At 46.1% G+C, this 11,986-nt stretch overlaps 1 long non-coding RNA gene across 1 annotated transcript in view; it reads left to right on the forward strand.

The window, feature by feature from the left end:
- The window catches only part of LOC147099465 (uncharacterized), a 90,285-nt gene extending 81,292 nt beyond the window's left edge, over positions 1 to 8,993 (forward strand). Inside the window, exons 2-3 of the long non-coding RNA XR_015073913.1 lie at positions 7,440 to 7,539; positions 8,762 to 8,993. This is a non-coding gene — a long non-coding RNA (uncharacterized LOC147099465). The remainder of the gene's footprint in view (positions 1 to 7,439; positions 7,540 to 8,761) is intronic.
- The last annotated feature ends 2,993 nt before the right edge of the window (positions 8,994 to 11,986 follow it).

Raw genomic sequence — 11,986 nt, forward strand, 5'->3', positions numbered from 1 at the left:
CCTCCAGTCGGCGGAAGCAGGGTGATGGCGGAGTTAAAAATTGAGGTGGGTGGTTGGTGTAGCAGGCCCCCTTCCCGCTTCACCGCCATTTTAACTCGGGCCTTCCACTCGTGGGAATTGAGCAAGGACAGTAGTCGGGCTTGGCTGCCTTGTCCTTCACAGGGGGGTGTGTGGAAATAATGTCGTCTCTGTGACTTGCCTCGGATCATTACAAGAAGTTTCTGCCATATTTGCCAATAGCAGTGTCATAAAGAAGACCGCATGTGATGGCACCACTATTCCCGGACAGAATGGAGATGATTGGGTAATTCCCCCATCAATCACTGCTGTCACTGACTGGGATTGAAGTAACTGTGTTTGTAAAACTATCCTCCACTCACTGCATTTTTCTGGAGAAGTCACCCTACTTTTACCAGGAGATGTCGCTGCAGTTTCGGTCATGAGTTCCATTTGCTGTAGTTTGTAGGGACTCGGTTTAAATAGACTCTGTTTGCTGTAAAGTAGACTCTGTTTGCCGTTTGCTGAGTAAATAGACTCACTTTGCTGTTTGCTGAGTAAATAGACTGTTTGTTGTAAAATAGACTCTGTTTACTGTTTGCTGAGTAAATAGACTCTGTTTGCTGTTTGCTGAATAAATAGACTCTGTTTGCTGCAAAATAGACTGTCTTTTCTGGTAGACTCTGTTTGCCGTAAGTCCCGCCTCCAACTCCTCGGTTGACACAGTGGCGTCAATAAACACATTGCATAAAGAGGCCCAACACAAGGGGCTCACTGCTGTGTACAATTTGTTGCAGAATGGTGTTACTGCTTTATTCTGTTAAAAAATCCGACGTTCCTAATTGTGTTAGACGGCTTCACCTCAACCTTGACAAGAGTCTTATCACTCTGTCCCAGCGCTACCCAAAGGAGTTTGACAACAATTAGAACGCTTCAATATGTAATTACGCAGGCAGTAGAACAGAGAGCACATTTGGGGGAGAAAAAATGCAGGACAAACAAAGAAAGACTTTGGAGCTGGTTTGACAGATTCAGATTCGTGTATGACATTTCAACACCTTGAAGCATTGAAAACTCTGAGGAATTCCTATTGACTTCTAGAAAAAATATACCTTTATTATACTTCCAGGAAGAAGAACATCAAATAAAGAGAGGGAAAAAAATATGTTTTTATTACTTTTCTTTATCACAGATTTTAAAAGATTTTCTATATTTTTTTAATTTAATTTCGTATCGTGTCTCTTCTTTCCCTCATTTTCTCACTTGGTAACTAAAGTACTGTGCATGGTTCCAGTCTCCGTATTGCAAAAAGTATACTGGAGAAGGTGCTAAAAAGATTTGCAAAGATGATACCAGAACTGTGAGGTTATAACTATCAGGAAAGACTGATCAGGCTGGGGCTCTTTACTCTAGAAAAGGGAAGGCCGAGGGCTGACCCGATAGAGGTCTTTAAGGTTATGAAAGGGTTCGATAGGGTAGACGTAGAAAGGATGTTTCCACTTGTGAGGAGTCCAAAACTAGGGGCCATAAATGTAAGATATTCACTAATAAATCCAATAGGGAATTCAGGAGAAACATCTTTACCCAGAGAGTGGTGAGAATGTGGAACTCGCTACCACAGGGAGTGGTTGAGGCGAATAGTATAGATGCATTTAAGGGGAGACTAGATAAGCATATGAGGGAGAAGAGAAGGATATGCTGATAGGGTGAGATGACGTAGGATGGGAGGCGGCTGGTGTGGAGCTTATAAACACCGACACGGACCAGTTGGGCCGAATGGCCTGTTTCTGTGCTGTAAATTCTATGCAGTTCTATGTAACATCCCCTCACTCACTCAGGCCTCTCGATAGAACTGAGCACTGAGAAAATGCCTGAAGGTTTTCACGGGCCTCGCCAATCCAATTTGGGCCAGTCTTCAGCCCTTTTCCACGGTCTCCGCTGAGTGTGGGACTTGCCCAGGAGAAGGCTATAACTGGCCCATGGGACCCAATCCTTCCATAGTCCGCGGCGTGCAATCTAATCGATCACGGATTCTATCCCACCCTTTTAGTCTCCATAACTATAAGGAGTGTCGGCAACAAGATCGATTGAAAAAAATTATAAAGCCGCCATCGAATTAAAAGTTTTACGTCTGTGCATCGGTACTATTGTAATAGTGTAATGAACTATCACCATTGCTGATTGGTGCATGTTAACCACATGACAGCATGAACCAAACAGATACTGCCATTAGTTTGTGTTTACATCACGGATCTTATCAGGTCTGACACGAGTCCACGTGCACCATGTGATATCATGGACCAATCCCAAAAGAGTGGGAGGGCCTCTTTTGATGTGGGTGTTACGGGGCAGTGTGCAGGGGACACTATATTGCGTTTCATCTTTGCTATCCTGGCTGAAGGACATTACTGACGGCAACAGTGGGTGCTAAGAGGAAGAAACATCCCCCCTGCACTCCCGCAACACTGGCAGCCCTCAACAAATGATTTGGACAGGTTGGGTGATTGGGCAGATGCATGGCAAATGCAGTATAATGTGGATAAATGCGAGGTTATGCACTTCTGTGGCAAAAACAGGAAGACAGATTATTATCTGAACGGCAATAGATTGGGAAAAGGGGAAGTGCAACGAGATCTGGGTGTCCTTGTGCACCAGTTGCTGAAGGTAAGCATGCAGGTGCAGCAGGCGGTTAAGAAGGCAAATGGTATGTTGGCCTTCATAGCGAGAGGATTCGAGTACAGGAACAAGGATGTCTTGCTGCAGTTGTACAGGGCCTTGGTGAGACCACACCTTGAGTATTGTGTGCAGTTTTGGTCACCTTATCTGAGGAAGGATGTTCTTGCCATGGAGGGAGTGCAGCGAAGATTCACCAGACTGATACCTGGGATGGCAGGAATGACGTATGAGAGATTGGGTCGATTGGGCTTATACTCGCTGGAGTTTAGAAGAATGAGAGGTGATCTCATTGAAACTTATAAAATTCTAACAGGACTAGACAGACTAAATGCAGGAAGGATGTTCCCAATGGCAGGGGAGTCCAGAACCAGGGGTCACAGTCTAAGGATAAGGGGTAAGCCATTCAGGACTGAGAAGAGGAGGAATTTCTTCACCCAGAGAGTGGTGAACCTGTGGAATTCTCTACCACAGAAGGCAGTAGAGGCCAATTCATTAAATATATTCAAGAAGGAGTTGGATATATTTCTTAAGGCTAAAGGGATCAAGGGATATGGGGAGAAAGCAGGGACAGGGTACTGAATTTGGATGATCAGCCATGATCTCATTGAATGGCGGAGCAGGCTCGAGGGGCCGAATGGCCTACTCCTGCTCCTATCTTCTATGTTTTTATGTTTCTAAGCACACCAACGTGCGAAAGCATTGAATATTGTCCTCAGGCAAACAACATCAAAATGAAGTGGGAAAAAAATATATAATTCTGGTAATGCCTCTTCCTGCATATCGTTACCTTGGTGACCAGTAAGCTGAATAGCTGGATGCTATGGTCTGTAGATAGTTGTTTCAAGAAGCGAGCTTTGCCAATCGAAAGAAATTACAAAGTTAAGTGAAATGCCATGCAATATACTGAGAATATAATTGAGTTAGCTCGGCCTGCCTTACTTCCCACTTGTATTTAAAGAGTGGTGTTAAACTCATTCTGGCAAAACAAACATTCTCAGGTCAAGGCTAAAATTGAAATCATTTATCTTGGCTGAAGTAAGAAAACTTAACTATTAATAATTCAGAAAAAAAACCCACACACAGTGGAATTGCGTCCTTGTGATGGAGGTACGGCAACCTCCTGCAGTACGTGTTCAAGATATTTAGAGACGGGGCTGTAGACTCCCAGCGGAATGTACTTTTGGTGCAAAATTACGCAAAGCAAATGTAGCTCCGTCTTTACTAATTGTTTTTTTTGCAATGGGAACATCGGAACTGGAGCAGGCCATTCAACTGCTCAAGCCTGTTCCGCCATTCAGTGAGATCATGGTTCATCTGTGACCTAACTCCACATACCCACCTTTGCCCCATATCCCTTAACACCTTTGGTTAACAAAAAGCTACCAATTTCAGATTTAAAATTAACAATTGACCTTGCATCAATTGCCGTTTGTGGAAGAGAGTGCCAAACTTCTACCACCCTTTGTGTGTAGAAGTGTTTCCTAACTTCACTCCTTTGATTGCTGTGATTATCTCTCTGCCGAGGTGTGATAAATGGCAGTTAGAAAGATTACCTGTAATCATCTGGCATTATTCTCTGACTATATAAGCTGAGTCTTTATGCATCTCTCCACTTCACCTGACGAAGGAGCAGCGCTCCGAAAGCCTGTGATTTCAAATAAAACTGTTGGGCTATAACCTGGCGTTGTGTGACTTCTTACATTTGTTCACTCCTGAAAGGCCTGGCTCTAATTTTTAGACTACGCCCCCTAGTCCTAGATTCCCAACCAGCGGAAATAGTTTCTGCTATCTACCCTATCTGTTCCCCTTAATATCTTGAAAACTTCGATCAGATCACCCCTTAAACTTTTAAATTCTAGGGAATCCAACCCTAATTTGTGTAATCTCTCCTCGTAATTTAACCCATGAAGTTCGGATATCATTCTGGTAAACCTACGCTGCACTCCCTCCAAGGCCAATGCTTCAACTAGGAGTCCCAGAGGTTGAACAAACTAAAGATTTTTAGTAAGCATCATCACGCAGAGTAGGTTCAGAGCCAGCATCCAGCTGCTGACATTGGCCCAGAAATTCGGGTCTCCACGGGTGAGTACGCACGAGGTACTCACCCGTAGGCCCAATGGAAGTGCTGGTTTCCTGCATGCACTGCGCATGCGCGGGAAACCGGCACTTCCGTTCCCCTGAAAGAAGGAGTTAAGAGGTGGAACGTGTGCGCGGGAGAAGCAGCGCGTGCGCATCGAACTTACGTTTTTTTTCCAGGTTTCTCCGGGAAGGTAAGTCTCCAGAAGTTAGACATGTAAAAAGCAGTTGCAGGGCCTGCTTTTAACAAGGTAAGTGGTGAATTAATTAAAATTAAAACATTTTTTCCACAGGTTTATTATTTTTAAATACTTTAAAGAAAGGTAAGTTTATTTTTAGCCCCGTTAGAAAATAAAATTATGTTTTTCAAAAATTTAAATTATTGTTTAAAATAGTTATTTCATGTAATTTATAGTTTATTTTAAAAATGTGATGTTTTTTAAAATTTATTTGAAGATTTAGTGATGTTTTGGGGCTTATAGTATTTATCGGTTTGACAGCCCTTCCTGTCAAACTTATGAATGAAGCATTCCCTGCTACCATTGGTTCTCCATGGCCCACGTGATCCCAGGGGACGCTTCGAACTAACTGCGCCCCTGGGATATGCAAGCATTGCACGCTGGCAGTTGGAGGAGGCCCAGGATCGGAATTCCACGCGGGCCCACAGCTCAACGGCCGGCGCGCAAGGTAAGTGCAGGTCGGAGGCTTGCACCTGCGGGAAGCCCCCGACCCAAATTTCTGGGCCAATGTTTTCGGAGTGACTGTTGCCAACGGACTGGAAGCTGCTGCCAATGAGCTGGAAGCTGTTGCCAACGAGCTGGAAGCTGCTGCCAATGGACCGGAAGCTGCTGCCAACGGACCGGAAGCTGCGCAGAAGCGTTCTGCACATAAATCTGTGGTGGTTTAAGTATGAATGTATATAATAACTAGCTGGGGGAGCCCGGCTTTGCCAGGGCTGTTTTGGGGTGGGGGAGCCCGGCTTTGCCAGGGCTGTTTTGGGGCGGGCGGTTTAAATCGAGTGCCAGGTTTTGGGGCCCTGTCTGTGTCCCTTTGTGAATCTGGTGCTGGGCAACATTTTAAATCGAGTCCCAGGCTTTAGGGCCCTGTCTGTGTCCCTTTGTGAATGTGCTGCCGGGCAACATTTCTACCTTTTAATACCTTGAAAGATGAAAGTGAAAGTACTTATAAAACGTTTTTGGTAAATCTTATGTTATTTTTAAAAGAGAAACTAACTTTTTCAAAGCTGGATAAGGAGAGTAGTTTGAGCTGCAACCAGTGAAAGAATGGCTGGCAGATCCCTGAGATGAAAATGATTAGTCCCGCCCACACACACACTTAATACCTTGAAAGATGAAAGTGAAAGTACTTATAAAACGTTTTTGGTAAATCTTATGTTATTTTTAAAAGAGATACTAACTTTCAAAGTAGTTTGAGCTGGAAGCTGAAATCATGGCAGCACTGAAACAATGGCTGCCAGATCCCCGAGATGAAAACGATTAGTCCCGCCCACACACACACACACCGATTGGCCAACCATCAGGGGACTGTACTGTAGGATTGGTCAATCGTGACGGCACAGGATTGGTCGAACCTTGACATCAGTCAATCAATGCTAGCAGATAATGAGTTTAATTTTGAAGGTTTTTTGCATAAGGCGCGAACAATTTTCGTCCGACCGAACAGTAAATATGCTTACCAGCGCCCTGGAAGCGTAAGCTTTCTTTGGAGGTAACGCGCGCGTAGGTACGCTCTATAACTTTCGAGCGCATAGCCGGACAGACGCACAGGTGAGGACAGACAGACAGACAGAAGGACAGACAGAAGAACCGCTTTATATATATAGATAGATATAGGCACATCGCAGGCCTAAATCTATGGAATCTATGGAGCTATGGGTTGGTTTAAGAAAGAAAGACTTGTATTTCTATAGCGCCTTTCACGACCACCAGACGTCTCAAAGCACTTTACAGCCCATGAAGTACTGTCTTCGAAGTGTAGTCACTGTTGTAATGTGGGAAACGCAGCAGCCAATTTGCGCACAGCAAGCTCCCACAAACAACAATGTGATAATGACCAGATCATCTGTATTTGTTATGTTGATTGAGGGATAAAAATTGGCCAGGACGCCGGGGATAACTCCCCTGCTCTTCTTCGAAATAGTGGCCATGGGAATCTTTTACGTCCACCTGAGGGAGCAGCTGGGGCCTTGGTTTTAACATCTCATCTGAAAGACAGCACCTCTGACAGTGTGGCACTCCCTCAGCACTGCACTGGAGCGTCAGCATAGATTTTGTGCTCAAGTCTCTGGAGTGGGACTTGAACCCACGACCTTCTGAGTCAGAGGCGAGAGTGCTACAACTGAATCACTGTTGAAACTAATAATGTATTTTAATAATGTAGTTTAATAATGTATAATAATAGCGCGGGTTGGTTTAAGTATTAATGTGTGATATTTTTGGCGGTGGGGGGGCGTTGGGGAGATTTAATTGTGCGGTGCGTGAGCTCCGTGTGAAGGGAAAGGAGAAGATAATGAATAAAAATGGACCTTTACTGTGTTTTGCTGGAGCATCTTTTCTTTCCCTGGAGCGGCTCTGCTCGGCAGTAGCCATCTCCTTTCACCACCCTCCGCCGCCCCTCCTTTCTCTCTGGAAGTGTTTTTCTCTGTAATGCTGACAATATTTTCTTTTCAGTTAGCGGACAACCGAAAAAACATTGAAACTGCGCGCGCGCGCAACTACTTCGACTCCACCGGCGTCCTGTTGTTTTATGTGACTGAGGAGAGCTAGCAAGGTAAGAGGTCCATGTTGTCCCCATCTCCCCCCACAGACCCCTTCCCCCCAATGTTATGTTTGAATTCAAGGTGGAGACGCGGATAGCAGGGCAAGCCCGTCCATCAAATTATAAAGAGCCCTGAGAGTTAGAATCGCGCGGCACTCACGCCGAAAGCGTCATCAGGGCTTGGCCGCCCGTCTCCTGGGGTCGCCAACCCTCCGGGATTGGCCAGGAGTCTCCAGGAATTCAAGACCAATCTCCAGGGCACTCGCTGCGAGCAACGCCCGGGAGAGAAATCATAGAGGCGAAACGTCAACTCAAATTTCTCTCCACGGATGTTGCCTGACCTGCTGAGTTTTTCCAGCATTTTCTGTTGTTATTAACAAATGGTGCTTTGTTATACAATTTTCTTTCCTTCATTGTCGCTGGGTCAAAATCCAGGAACTCCCTCCCTAACAACGCTGTGGGGGCACCTTCACCTCACGGACTGCAGCGGTTCAAGAAGGCGGCTCACCACCAACCTTCTCGAGGGGCAATTAGGGATGGGCAATAAATGCCGGCCTTGCTAGCGACGCCCACATCCCAGGAGCGAATTAAAAAAAAAACACTTTTGTTTGCTCGCGATAAAAATATTGGACATGGGAAACAAAGGCTGTTTGACTGACAGTCAAGAATCATCCAGTCGGCGTGGGAAGGCAGGGCACCGCGAGTATGGGCTTGTTGGGCGGCCAATGGCGGGAGTGTGGGGCGGGGCGGTTGGAGGTCGGATGTCGGGTGATGACACCTCCAGAAATCTGTCGAATCAGAGATGGCAACTCCTACTGCCTCGCCTGATAACACTCCACCTTGTAGCTCGTAAGGTTGTGGGTTAACGCTTCACACCAACCAGTTAACTCAAATTTCTAGTCTGATACTCCAGCCCAGTCTTGAAGGAGTGCTGCACTATGGGGAATGCGGTCCTTTGGATAAGGTGTTAAAACAAGCCCCCTGATTGGCGGTCCAAGTGGATATTAAACATCCCGCGGCAACATTTAAAGAAGAGCAGGGAGTTCTCCTGGTTTTCTGGCCCGTCGTTCCTTTCCCAACCAATACCACAAAAAGCAGATGAATTGGTCACTGCTGTTGGCAGGATCTTGCCGTGTGTAAAATGGCCGCCACATCTGCCTGAATAACAGCGACTGCCCGCCAAAAGTAATTCACTATTTAACCGTCTCTTTAAACTGGGCTTTGTGCCTTTCAGAGCTTGCTGAAGTTTTTGGATGGTGTAGGAGGAGCAGATTGGACCCAGGCCCCGTCATCTGTGCGCATCTGCAGTGTAAAGCTGGCTGGTTTGGGCCAATGGCTGAAATAAAAGTGAAAAGGGGATCAGCCCAATTGGAACGCAGTCCAACATCTCCGCTGACGGACATTGCAATTACACAGCTCGTTCTGTAATAAATTGATTTCTTGCATCTGACTGACACTTCATTAAAACCTATGGAGTCAAACCTTGCTTTGAGACTGTATAAAGCTACTAAAAACCGATAAGCTGGTCCCGGAGCAGCTTTGGTAATGAATTTTATCTCGGTGGGGCGGGGGTGGGTTTGAGAAGTTTCTCTCGCATTGTACCAATCACCTCCTCACTCTCTGGCCAAGCCTAATATACATTTACATCGAATTTTTCTGGCCATTCAACGTGTTAAGTGGCGTTGGTGTTTCAGGCTCTGTGTTAGTAAACCTCTTCACTCCACCCGCAAAAGGTAGACACTTGCATTGGATAATGGATGACTGGCAGGGAGATACACGGCAGTAATTGAGATGAGAAGCTTGAGTGGCCAAGAAAGGCTCTGCTCCCCTGTTTTTTCCTGTAGGATTGGGTGCAGCATCCTTAACACATACTGATCTACCTGTATTATAAGCTCCAATACATGTTGCGCTAATGTGCTGTCACTTTCCATGGATTGGAACAGAAAATTGCATTTAAAACCAAATGTTCTACAAAGTCAAACCTTGCCTCGTGACAGGCGGTCCATTAATTCATCTCAGCAACAACATCCCCGATGCCTGGAGTTGCTAGACATACGAACCAATAAAAAAGATGGGCTGGAAAAAGACCAGCTGGTCCATCAAGCCTGCCCCACATCATAATGGTCGGAGCATCATGACTAGACACTTCCTCCCTACACCTCTCCGCTGCCCACCCACCCAACCCACATCTCGCCCCCATTCCTCTCCCCGCCACCACATAGAATCATGGAATGGTTACAGCACGGAAGGAGGCCATTCGGCCCCTCGAGCCCGTGCCGGCTCTCTGCAAGAGCACTTCAGCTGGTCCCACTCCACCCGCCCTTTCCCCGTAGCCCTGCAAAAAATTTTTCCTTCAGGTACTTATCCAATTCCCTTTTGAAAGCCACGATTAAATCTGTCTCCACCACCCTTTCAGGCAGTGCATTCCAGATCATAAACACTCGCTGTGTAAAAAAGTTTTTCCTCATGTCGCCTTTGGTTCTTCTGCCAATCACCTTAAATCTGTGTCCTCTGGTTCTCGACACTTCCGCCAATGGGAACAGTTTCTCTCTATCTACTCTGTCTAGACCCCCCTCATGGTTTTGAACCCCTCTATCAAATCTCCTCTCAACCTTCTCTGCTTTAAGGAGAACAACCCCAGTTTCTCCAGTCTATCCACGTAACTGAAATCCCGCATCCCTGGAACCATTCTTGTAAATCTTTTCTGCACCCTCTCTAAGGCCTTCACATCCTTCCATGTAATCTCCGGGGAGAGGAAACATTTGCAGGGCTATGGGGAAAGAGCGGGGGAGTGGGACTAATTGGAGAGCTCTCTCAAAGAGCCGGCACAGGCACGATGGGTTGAATGGCCTCCTCCTTTGCTGTGTCATTCTCTGACTCTAGGAGAAAAAAAAACAGGAAAATATACTCTGGAAAGTTCCTCTCTCACCCAGTCAGGTGATGGATACCAGTCCAGGACATCACATCTATAAAGACACTTTACCAAAGCATCAAAGCATTGATGATGGGAAATACATTGGATGAGGTATCCCTGCCATTATTTGAAAATGTCCGCCCTCTGAGACCAGATGTAGTCAACATCTGCCGTCACTTCTGATCGGTGAGCTGACCGATCATCTCCGGGCCATGCTTCGCACTCCTGACCTGCCATAGCAGAGTGGAAAATCCAGCCGACTAAGTCTTAAAAAGAAAGACTTGCATTTATACAGCGCCTTTCACAACCTCAGGATGTCCCAAAGCGCTTTACAGCCAATTAAATACTTTTGAAGTGTAGTCACTGTTGGTGAACCTAAAAGATCACGCGGTACTATTTGAAAGAAGAGCAGGGGAGTCCTGGCCGATATTCATTCCTCAATCAAGATCACTAAAACAGGTTATCTCATTGCTATTTGTGGGAGCTTGCTGTGCGCAAATTGGCTGCCGTGTTTCCTACATTAAAACAGTGACTGCCATAAATCTCATCATCATAAAGAAACTACTCATGAAATAACGCTGGACGGCCAGCTGGTGGCGCTGTCCAAGGAGTATAAATACTCGGGCGTGGGCCCAGCTTGTCCAGGGACATTTTGTAAGACAGGAACTAGTGAAGTACAACTAGACCTCCATGTTTTGAAACAAGTTGATTAATGCCTTGCTTTATGCTCGAACCAAGTGCGTAGTGAGCTTTATTACATCAGTGACTACACTGCAAAAGTACTTCATTGGCTGTAAGCTTTGGGACAGATGTTGCCAAAGGCGCTATAGAAATGCAAGTCTTCCTTTCTCCTTAATTCTTTCCATTTCACCCTTTTTCTTTCTCTGTGTGGCTCCCATACATTTTCTTCTGATGCCATCTCTACAGCTCTCTTTATCGCTCTTTCTCACTCTCGCTCTTTGCAGCGGTTCAAGAAGGCGGCTCACCGCCACCTTCTCGTGGGCAATTGGGGGAATGGGCAATAAATGCCGGCCTTGCCAGCGACGCCCACATCCCGTGAAAGACTAAACAATTAAAAAAGAGAACAAGCGAGGCGCATCAGATCCCTGCTGAGCCCGTCGACAACAGAAATTCTTTCAGAAACACCCGTTCTCTACCATGGCATCCGATGCATCATTGATGAAGACGCTGAAGAGAATGGATGATAGTGGGAAACTCGACCTCACCCCTAGAAAGATAAGAACATAAGAAAGATTGAAATGAGGAAAGGGCATTCACCAGTCAGGCTTCCTCCTTCGCAGACCGGAGGGGCTGAATTCCCGTTGTGTTTTCCCGGCTAATTTGCCGCAACTTTGGAGGAAGAGCTGTGGAAACTCAGGACAAAGACACCGTTTAAGTGGTACTTACGCAATTTTTTTTCCCGGGGGGGTTTCCGCGGCTCCTCTGCCTACGTTGCCAGCGACCGGTCGCGAGAACGGCCAGCCCTCCCGGCGAAATGTACCTTTACTCTGGACTCGACCCAGCCCACTCCACCTCTCAAAAAGC

Source organism: Somniosus microcephalus, chromosome 28 (assembly GCF_052327205.1).
Source record: "Somniosus microcephalus isolate GS21.2 chromosome 28, FLI_Smic_1.0, whole genome shotgun sequence".
In the NCBI taxonomy this organism is placed as follows: Eukaryota; Metazoa; Chordata; class Chondrichthyes; order Squaliformes; family Somniosidae; genus Somniosus; species Somniosus microcephalus.